Consider the following 10,431-nt stretch of genomic DNA (forward strand, 5'->3'; position numbering starts at 1 on the left):
TGTTAAGAAAAGAAAAAAACAGAATAAGTAAAAGAGACTGTGTTACGAGGGGGGGGGGGGGGGGGGGTAATCATCAGACTTTATTAAAATACATGCACAAATATTATGATTAGCATTAAGTTGTATAAGTGAAAAAAGGTCCCTGATTTAAGTTGGAATATTCAGAGTTTCCGGAGTTCTGAGGATTGTCACTTGCCTCCTTTGTCTGACCATTCCTTGTGGCCCCCAGCATAATTACAGGTATTCTTGAAGCCCAGGCCTCTGGCTTTCTCTGTGGCAACAGCTCTGCGTCTTCCCATCTGAGAGTGGAAAACCAGTTCCGAGCTGTCCAGAGACGGCTTAACTATGCCAAACTTAGACTGGAATTCAGATGCGTCCAAGGACATGTCACTTTCTACATTTTCCACTGGGATATGGATGGAGCCAGGAATACGCCCTCTATCTACCTCATCTTTACTGCGGACATCCACAACAAGCCCTGAACCCTTCGCCAAGAGAGCTTTGAGATCACCGTAGGAAATCTCCTTATCGCTGCTTGCCATGTTGACGTTAAGACAGTTCACCGGGTGGTCGGACCTTTACTTCCTTATTTTGGTCATTAGTAAAGTAAGAAGTAAAGTAAGAAAATACAATTATAAAACACATTATAGATATGCCTATAAATCAAGAGCAAACCATTTATAGCTGTATTTATAACCTGCTTACTAATGTCTATTAATGTAGGGATAATGCTTTATTAATAATGAAATTACTATTTACTAATGCTTAACTAATGATTCATAGCGTGCCGTTATTATAAAGTGTTACCGAGTTTTCTTGTTCAGTTCAAAATTATAAACTGACTCCTCCTACTAAAAATTCCTTTTTACATTTGTTAGAAGAATATTTGTTGATTTTTTTTTTTAATGTAGAACAGTTAGAAGAATTAGGAATTGCAGGAAAAGCTCATTTTATTTTTGCTCATTAACCTTACTGAAGTTACAACTAAGATATGTCCGTACTCTTTTGTGTTTTTTCCTTCATACGGGACTATAAAGATGGACGGATCTCTAACAATTTAATTTAGGTTTGAGTTCATATTGAAATCTTTGATTTTGATTGCAAACTTTGGTATCTTTGCTAATCTGAGCAAAGTCTGAGACGTTTCTGAGATCTCTTCTTTAACGCTACAGAAGAAACATTTAAGGGCTCTTTTCTAAGGAAAAGATTAATCTAAAAAACAGATTTTAACATAAGAAAAAATCTCCATTTGCTCTCAGTGTAATATCATTAAAGAAATAACTGAGATATTAAAGTACTCATTTGTGGTTTCTCCTTCCTAAGGCACAATGAAAGGGGATGGATCTCTAGCAATTTCATTTAGGCAGCTTCCTTATAAACAAATTTTTACAGACTTCAAAAGTTTTCTGCAGACTTTTAGATGAAGGTGAGTGAGCTATTGCACTCTGGGCTCAGTGAAGCTCTGATGTTGAGATTCCACATGTCAGGAGGCAGATGAGAAGGATTTCCCTGGCCCTGACCATCAACCCTTCTCTTTTATTTCCTCAGCATTCTTTTATTCCTTTTGTGTTTTTGGCTCCATCATTGCTCCACAGATTCACCGGTCTATTCACCTCGACACAAAAACAGCAAGCTCGTTCTCTGTGGACTGGGGGCAAAGCACGCTCCAGTGGCAAAAAAACAGCGCAAAAGAGGGGAAGAGAGAAGAAGAGAGAGGAAAAATTATTGTGCTCCCTCACTCTCTCTGTAGTGATTGAATTTCTTAACATCTCTTCAAAAATCGCTTAAATGCCTGGAGGCGAGAGGAAGAAACAAGCTAATGGTGGATAGGGAGCACTGAACAAATTTCAGAGCCCTTTCCTGCTTGCGTTTGAGGTTTGAAAGCAAGCGCCCTGCCTTTCAAGTTTCAAAGTCCTCCTTTCTCCCATGGTGTCACTGAAGGATTTGAAAAGAAGGTAATTGTGCTCACTGCCGCCCTGATCAGAGGCACACGGCCCAGGCTCTAGTATTTCACCAGCTCTCTGTACCACAGGAATAAACTCAGCAGTACAGCTTCAACTTTCTATTCCTGGCTCTCTCTCTCTCCTGTCCTTTGTGTGTCTCTTGATCTCTGTCTCTCACGTTTATCCACGTCACTTTCCCTGAGTCTTGATCTGTGCTTCTCTCTCTACCCACTGGATCTCCCTCTTTCGTCCCCAATGTACATGGTTTTCCTCCGACAATCTTTCTTCCCTATTTCCCCCGCCTCTCTCTTGCTCACATCTTTTCCACACTGTTTTTTACATTTTAAGGCAAGAATTGTAAAGTCTGCTAGAAACCTTCAAAAAACATAACACTTTTTTTTTTTAATTGTATGGATGTTGTATAGGAAATTGTAGATTACCTTTTTTTCAAAACTCGAGTAGTTAGAGGTGAGGTGTATACTGTCTGGATGTTAAAATACACTGTTGCACACTTTCAAAATATTGATCTTTTTGTTTAAGAAACATAACCAGCCCAACTTAGCTCAGCCATTAGTACAATAAATACATATTAATTAACTAATTTTGTTTCTTTCTTTTTTCCATTTGGCCTATAAATTACACACTTCACCTTAAATGTACTGTTAAGCCCCATGATTAATTTTAGTAAATTAGTTCATTCTGTCAGGGTTATGTCACTTTGGACTAGTTTATTCATGGTTTTGTGACAGAACCCTGACACTCCTGTCATGATTTCATGTGAGCGCGCAGCCTCAAGTGTGCTCGAGCCGTGCGCTCTTTTGTCTGTGTGCCTTGTTTCTTGTTGGAGCGTGGTGTTTGGATCCCGCCACTCATGTCTTGTTCTAGTTTTGGTTTCGTGTCGGGGTTCAGACATTCGCTCTCCATGTTCTGTCTTGCTGTAGAGCGTGCAGTCTCGAGATCGCTCGGGCCGTGCACTCTTCTGTCCGTGTATGTTGTGTCTTGTCTAGCACGCAGTTCGTGTTTGGCCGCGTGCCACTAGCATAGCCAGAAAAGAGACTCTAGGTGTGCATCAGAAAAACTGGGTGTGCCACATTTCTTGTCAGATTAATGTGCAAAAACAAAAAACCCAACTCTGCGTATCACTAATGTCACAGAATAGACTGGGCTGATGTGTAAAATTATACTCAAGCTTGCCACATAACCATAAAACTATATAAAATATAATACAATCAGGATCGCCAAGTCAAGTCAAGTCACCTTTATTTAGTGAAGTGGCATGTGACATGTGGCGACCCATACTTGGAATTAGTGCTCTGCATTTACCCATCCAAAGTGCACACACACAGCAGTGAACACACACAAACCGTGAACACACACCCGGAGCAGTGGGCAGCCATTTATGCTGCGGCGCCCGGGGAGCAGTTGGGGGTTCGGTGCCTTGCTCAAGGGCACCTCAGTCGTGGTATTGAAGGTGGAAGAGAGCGCTGTACATTCACTCCCCCCACCTACAATCCCTGCCGGTACGAGACTCGAACCCACAGCCTTTGGTTTATGAGTCCGACTCTCTAATCATTAGGCCACGACTTCCCTTATTTATATAGCGCTTTTAACAATACAGATTGTGTCAAAGCAACTTTACAGTATTAAATAGGAAAATAGTGTGTCAATAATGCTAAATGACAATAGTAAACACTAAATTTTCAGTTAAAGGCAGTTCATCGTTGAATTCAGTGATGTCATCATCCAGCTCAGTTCAGTTGAAATAGTATCTGTGCAATCAAGTCGACGATATCGCTGGATATTAAGTGTCCCCAACTAAGCAAGCCAGAGGCGACAGCGGCAAAGAACCAAAACTCCATCGGTGACAGAATGGAGAAAAAACCTTGGGAGAAACCAGGCTCAGTCGGGGGGCCAGTTCTCCTCTGGCCAGACAAAACCAGCAATTCAACAACATAAACAGTCATAACTAGGGATGCACCGATACCGATACTGGTATCTTATGGTACTTAATCCGCATCATTTGGATTAAAACTAAATCATAAATAATAAGAAAAAATAAGACAATTTATAGGGGCATTCACTAAACGTCATTTATTTTCACCCTTAATCATACTCGACTTTCTAGCGAAAGTGAAACTAACAGCCTGTGTGAAATGCGCTAGGCTGTACTGTACTTCTCATTCTGCACCAGTACAAATACGTGTGCACGTTGCGTGTGTTTTGCTTACTTCATGCGTGTTTCTGCATTATATGAGTGGCTTTGGAAAATAAATCGCTGCACGTTTCAGATTAAAAAAACGTGACTTCTATTTATGAAAATATCACAGTTAGGAGATTTATAGTGAGTGGTTCCCTGCATTTTTACAGCAAATCACGTGATTACAGTACTAAGCCGCTGCAATGGAGCAGCTCTAATGCTATTAAATTAAATATGATGTAGGCTAGCACAGAGAGAGAAAAAATTAACAGTGAAAGTAACAAAAACTTGTAAAATACATTTTAATGGGCATAATTAAGTGTGAAAATAACGGAAGGATATACAGTCAAACCAAAAATTATTCAGAGACCAGATATAATTTTTGATCTTTTTTTTACAAGTGGGTGTAGGACACTTAGGTTCATTTATGTAAAGTGATGATAGCAAAATAAACTATGATATATTATACCCAAAAATTCTTCATACAGTGGACTACCAGTAAAATTTATACAAATTTGGGACAAAAAATTATTCAGACTGAGTCTGGGAAAAAATTTAAGTTCAGGTTTGCATGAACCTGGTTGACAGCATGCCCAGGAGACTATATGCTGTCATTAAGGCTAAGGGTCACCCGACAAAGTACTGATAGTTGTGTAAATATTGACAGCTGTATGAATAATATTTGGTTTATTGTAATCCATTACATACCTTTCTATCAAAGTTATCTGACATTATCAAGCTGAATTTGTTCTGACACAGTTTAACTCTGAGTTCTTGTCATATTTTATTACAATTTTCTAAACTATAGCGAATAAACTGTGATAATGTGAGAAATGTTGAAGGTGTCTGAATACATTTTGGTTTGACTGTATCTATTTGATAAATGAAGTTAACCAACTAACATTATACATACTCTTTTGGTTTCTGTACCCAATATTTTAAAAATGTACAAATGCAATGAAAATATTGGTATCGGTACTCGGTATCGGCAAGTACCAAAAATAAAAGTATTGGTATCGGGCGAGTACTTGAAAAAGTGGTATCGGTGCATCCCTAGTCATAACACAGTACCTTTAATCTATTAATCCAACCTTTAATCTATTAATCCAAACCACGGGGGAACACAGGACAGGCAGGAACACACACGTAGCACATGGAGTTGACGTTTAACACTGGACACTAGACACAGGGAAACACTGGGCTTAAGTAATCGGAACTAATGAGGAAATACACGAGACACAGCTGAATCAAATATAACTCAATGGGAACAGGAACAGGAAGAACCAAATATGAGCACAATCAGACACGGGAGAAACTGGGTCACGGGGAGCACATGGGGAGCAAAACACAAGACAGGAATACAAGGACAGTCCATAGGCGTGACAAGAAGGGATACAGCTAAAACTACTGGGCATGCGCACATCACTATAGCGTAATTTTTCTCACACTGTACAACAATAATTACTATTTTTGCATTATTGTAAGGGGTAGGTTTAAGGTTGGGGTAGGTGTAGACATTAATAAAACACAAACTAATAGGTAGAAAATTAAATTTATTGTTAGCTTCCGTTTTTTTGCTGTATCCCTTCTAGCCACAACCCTGGGGTCACACGTCACAGTCAGCTGCTGTTTGCGGATTGGTTGGCAGTTTGAATGTTGGCAGATTTATTTATTTTTTTTACGAAAATCATTTAAAATTTAAATTACATTTTAAATGAACAAATATTGTGAGTAAACAACAATAGGCCGAGTTTAGAAAAAAAAACATTATTTATTAAGACTATAAAAAAATTATTCTGCATCTATTTTTAGGTGTGCCAACTGCCACTGTGGGTGGCACTGGCACACCCTGGCACATCCGTTGTTATGTTATGTTACAAATGTTATGCAGTCTTTACCGGAAAGAGAATTGATTAGTTCACCTCTCGAGTCTTCAGGTCCAAGTCGTTCGTTCTTTTGTCACGTGACTTCTTCCCAGATCAGTATCTTGTAATGTTGTATTACATTTAGGAATTAGGAATAGTGATTTTCCCCATCATACAGATACAGTTTAAAATATTAACCAACTCTTTATTACCACATTTGTTATGGACAACAACCATCACAGAAATTCACAAATTTATAAATTGAAATAAAATAAACAAGAAATAAAAAGAAATAAAAATCTATAAAGCTCAAATAAAATTTGAGACCAGAAAAGTTATGTAACTGTAAGAGTAAAGAAACAGTTATGTAACTGTAAGAGTAAAGAAACAAACTACGGTCTTGTTGTAAGGAAGGTTGGGAATTCTTAACTAATTTCTGTCATTTCCATTGCTGCTCTCACGTCACGTGACAAAAGAATTAATAACTCGGACCCAAAGACTCGGGAGATGAACTAATAATTTCTCTTTCTGGTACAGACTGCATAGCCTCTAGTCTATGGGGCTGTCACGTGATGAACAAATGACTCGAATCCGAAGACTCAGGAGATAAACTAATCATTTCTGTTTCCTGCGCAGAACCTATTGGATGTTGTGCATGCGCGGTCAACACAAAATAAACGAGTCCCTCACTCAGACAACTCGTCGTTCCCGAGTCATATTAAAGTTTCTTTCAAAATGAACAAATTGTTCAAGAACGACCCATCCCTAGTGCTTTCATGCTATGTTTTGTTTTGTCTTGTGCTGTGTAGCACGCAGCTTGTGTTTTCACGGGCTGTGTGCTTTCATGTTGTCATGTTTTGTGTGAACACGTGGCTTATGAGTTCTCATTAGCTGCGTATTCATGTCTTGTCTTGCACATGGCTGGTGATTTTGTTTTGCTGGTGCTTGTGTTTTTTTTTGTGTGAGCACATGGCTTTTCTTGTTTGTTTCCGTGTGCCATGTGCTCTCGTGTCTTTTGATGCTAACAGTGCTACTGATACTTTCTGCTCCACTCTTACATCTTGTTTAGACACTGTCTGCACCTTGTCTTCCAGACCAGCCCGTACCACCCCTTCTGCCCCTTGGTTATCTGATGTTCTCGGCGAACATCGTTCTAAGCTCAGGGCTGCTGAAAGGGTATGGCGTAAATCCAAAAATCCTACTGACCCTAATGTGTATCAGTCACTCCTCTCTTCCTTCTCTGCTAATGTCTCTACTGCTAAAAGGACATACTACCATAACAAAATTAACAATTCGTCTAACTCTCACATGCTCTTTAAAACATTTTCCTCGCTCCTTTGTCCTCCCCCTCTTGCATCAACTCTAATAGCTGACAACTTTGCCACGTTTTTCATTAATAAAATTAAAAACATCAGTGTACAATTTTCCACACCACAATCTGTCAAGCACATCCTACCAGCAGACATACACTCATTCACATCCTTCTCTTCACTCTCTGAGACAGAAGTCTCCAAACTCATCCTTTCTAATCATTCTACTACTTGTCCGCTTGATCCTATTCCATCTCATCTCCTTCAAGCCATTTCTCCTGTAGTTGTACTTGCACTCACTCACATCATTAACATATCCCTTCACACTGGTGTTTTTCCCTCAACATTTAGACAGGCTCACATAACCCCACTACTTAAGAAATCCACCCTTAACCCATCTCTTTTAGAGAACTACAGACTGGTTTCCCTTCTTCCTTTCATTGCAAAAACACTTAAACAAGCTGTGTTCAACCAAGTCTCTGCCTTTCTCACACAGCACTACCTCCTTGACAGCAACCAGTCTGGTTTGAGAAGTGAATATTCAACCGAGACTCTCTTGGCAGGTCTTCCAGCCAGTTCTATCAAACTTTTACAATTAATCCAGAACGCGGCAGCAAAATACATTTTTAATGAGCCAAAAAGAATGCACGTCACACCTCTGTTTATCAATTTGCACAGGCTACCAATATCTGCTCGCATAAAATTCAAGGCATTGATGTTTGCCTACAAAACCACCACTGGCTCTGCATCCCTTTACCTAAATTAATTACTTCAGACGTATGTGCCCTCTAGAAGCTTGCATTCTGCAAGTGAACGTCGCTTTATTGTGGCATCCCAAATAAGCACTAAATCACTTTTACGGATCACTTTTTTATTTTTACTTGAATAAAATAAGAATAAATTTTACTCTCCTGGTAGAATGACCTGCCCAACTCAATCCGAGCAGCTGAATCCTTAGCCATCTTCAAGAATCGGCTAAAAACACGTCTCTTCCATCTTTATTTGACCCTCTTACTCTAGCACTCTCTATTCTAATTCTATTTTTTTTAAAGTGTCCCTTTTAGACTTGCACTCTATTAATTTGCTGCTTGTTTTCTTTTTTTTTTTTTAAACGAACACTTTCTTTCTAATCTTTTTGTATTCTATCTGTTTTCTTTTAATTTATTATACAATTAACAAAAGCAAAAATACCTCTAACACTAGCTTACTCTATTCTTATTCTATTCTATCTGTTTTCTTTTTATTTATTATATTATTTAAAAAAAAAACCTTGCTACGTGTACTGCGTTAAGCTAACTGAGACTTGTTATAGCACTTGTATATCATTGCTCTTTTGTTGATTTTGATTGCTTCCATTGTCCTCATTTGTAAGTCACTTTGGATAAAAGCGTCTGCTAAATGACTAAATGTAAATGTAAATGTAAATATGATCTTCATTTCTTGGTCTTTGTTTGTTGTGTAGACCTCTATTTACACATCTTAAAAAACAATCTATCAATTTTTTGTTCATGTTTTTGCAGTACCCAATTTAAAGTGGAAACTCTTCATCATATGCAAATGTTTATAAATGTTTACTAATCATTAATACCTTTATGAGCAGTCATCTCAATGGCAAAAAGTGTCCCAAAAGACCTGAATTTACCCTATTCATACATCTTTACTAATCATTTATTAATCATTTATTCATGTTTTTTGCAGTAGCCAATCTAAAGTTGAAACTATTCATCATTTGTAAATGTTTATAAATTATTTCTAATCATTTAGTATCTTTATGGGCATTGGACTTTTAACTAATGTAACAAGGTTTGTGTAAAGGGTGGCTGATTAAGTTTAGCTAATGCACTCACATTTGTATACTACACTTCAGTATATCATGAAACAGGATATTCCTTGAATCATAAATAAACGGGAAAACAAAATCATTTTTTAAAAGAAAATACTTGTTCATTTATCAACAATAAAATATGAAACAATATAATATAAACAGATTGAACCGTGTTCTCTTTTAATCAAATTGACCCCTGTACACTGTAGACCCTTTAACCAACTCTTAAACCTACCCATACCACCAAACCTCTCCCTAACCTTACCCGTATCACACCTCAATAGCAGCAAAAGTGTTGTGCATTAACACAAGCTTTGGTAACACTTTAGAATCACTTATTCACTATTAACTATTAACACTTTTCCCTCAATAAATTCCTAATGTGCTGCTTATTAATAGTTAGTAAGGTAGTTGTTAAGTTTAGGTATTGGGTAGGATTAGGGATGTAGAATAAGGTCATGTAGAATAAGGCATTAATATGTGCTTAATTACTATTAATAAATGGCTAATATTCTAGTAATATGCATGCTAATAAGCAACAGGTTAAGAGACCCTAAAATAAAGTGTTACCCAAGCATCTGTTAAAAAAAAATTACTGATTTTCAATAAGTGCTTGATCATACAGAATTGAAAGTTTAATAACATTTGTAAGCATTTTAACTTACATGAAATAATGATTTGTTTGAACATTATCTAATGTTTAATAAGTTTATTAGCAAACATTAACAAGCACATTATCTCACGTTTCTAACTCTTTGAATATATATTAACTAATGATCCATTAAGCATTATATAATATTTTTTAAGCATTATATAATATTTTTTAATGATTTATAAATGAAAGTTATTATAAAGTGTTACGATTTCTTTTTTAATTGTTCAATTAAATTGTGTCACGAATCCGATCCATGAACTTCTGTCTGCTTGCCACCAGAGGTCACCCTTCCACTACTATGGACTCTTGCACCACACCACTGTTGCACTTCACCCGGACTACAGTTCCCATCATCCATTGCACTGATTACACACATGCAATTGATTGCACACAGCACTGATTGCACACAGCTGTCATCAATCACACCACAGGTGTCAGTGGTACCCATTTATGAACTCTCTGCCCATCCTGTCACGGCTATGGAGGCCATCTGTGAACTCTTTGCCTGTTCTGTTCCGGCCAAGGAGGCCGTCTGTGAACTCTTTGCCTGTTCTGTTCCGGCCAAGGAGGCCGTCTGTGAACTCTCTGCCTGTTCTGTTCCGGCCAAGGAGGCCGCCTGTCAACTCTCTGCCCGTC

General features: G+C 38.0%; 1 protein-coding gene and 1 pseudogene across 1 annotated transcript in view; both read right to left on the reverse strand.

Annotated features, from left to right (window-relative positions):
- Positions 1-10,431, reverse strand: part of LOC107598188 (transcriptional activator GLI3-like) — a 134,026-nt gene that overhangs the window by 32,682 nt on the left and 90,913 nt on the right. The window lies entirely within an intron of this gene.
- LOC107598189 (thiosulfate sulfurtransferase/rhodanese-like domain-containing protein 1 pseudogene) lies at positions 79-582 on the reverse strand (annotated as a pseudogene).

This window comes from Sinocyclocheilus grahami, unplaced genomic scaffold (assembly GCF_001515645.1).
Source record: "Sinocyclocheilus grahami isolate Dianchi unplaced genomic scaffold, SAMN03320097.WGS_v1.1 scaffold247.1, whole genome shotgun sequence".
Classification (NCBI taxonomy): Eukaryota; Metazoa; Chordata; class Actinopteri; order Cypriniformes; family Cyprinidae; genus Sinocyclocheilus; species Sinocyclocheilus grahami.